At 37.5% G+C, this 829-nt stretch overlaps 1 long non-coding RNA gene across 1 annotated transcript; it reads right to left on the reverse strand.

Moving 5' to 3' along the window:
- Positions 1 to 278: 278 nt before the first annotated feature.
- On the reverse strand, positions 279 to 823 carry LOC119593142. Its single transcript, XR_005230500.1, has 2 exons — positions 617 to 823; positions 279 to 388 (listed from the first exon to the last, which is right to left on the reverse strand). It is a non-coding gene; the product is annotated as an uncharacterized LOC119593142 (long non-coding RNA).
- Positions 824 to 829: the final 6 nt, after the last annotated feature.

Genomic DNA, 829 nt, shown 5'->3' on the forward strand with positions numbered 1-829 from the left:
GTCGTTTTCAATCATATCATTAACAACTCGGGGGGGGGAAAAAAAAGGTCTTTCCACAATGCTCTCTATGCAGACCAAGATTAAATTACGATACCCACAAGGGCCATTATCATTCAACTAAATTTACCTAAATTGTTACTTTATCTTCTCGTATAATGAATGTTTCTACATCAAATGTTTAAGGTTTCAATGCCGTTTGCGTATTAACGATAAACTATAAAATAAGAGGTATTCAAGCCTTAAACTTGTAACACTGAAAAATGGGTTAGGAAAACCTCTTTAAAATATTTTTAGTTTATTGGTTATTTTGCACAAGGTTCTTTCCTTCGAAAGCGTATTCATGTATCCACACAGCGTCTGCACTAACCACGACACCTGGAGGCGCAGGCTGCAATAGGTAAAAGAAAGGTTAGTTGCCATATAATCCGAATCCCTGAAACATGCTGAAGAAAGTTCTCAGAGTAACTATGAACAAACACACGGACCTTGCCATGTCAAAACGACAGACCAAAGATGGTCTAGTGCAACAGTTATCATCACTGGTAAGAAAACTTGCTTGAAAGTAAAATATGTCATGTCAAAGCTTCTCTAAGGCAAAAAAGGGTTACCGATTTACCTTTTGATAAAAAAGTAAAACTGCCAACATCCATGCACTGGTATGACATTAACTTCGCCACCTGGAATATCCTAGCTTTCTGTTAGCACTCAAGCTCCACTCCTTTTAATATGTACCAATCAAAACATCCATACTTGTCAGGGCAGAGGATGCAGTCTGGAAAAGAAAAGGCAAGTTTTAACCACACAAATATACGGTAAAAGGTAGTTTAGC

This window comes from Penaeus monodon, chromosome 31 (assembly GCF_015228065.2).
Source record: "Penaeus monodon isolate SGIC_2016 chromosome 31, NSTDA_Pmon_1, whole genome shotgun sequence".
In the NCBI taxonomy this organism is placed as follows: Eukaryota; Metazoa; Arthropoda; class Malacostraca; order Decapoda; family Penaeidae; genus Penaeus; species Penaeus monodon.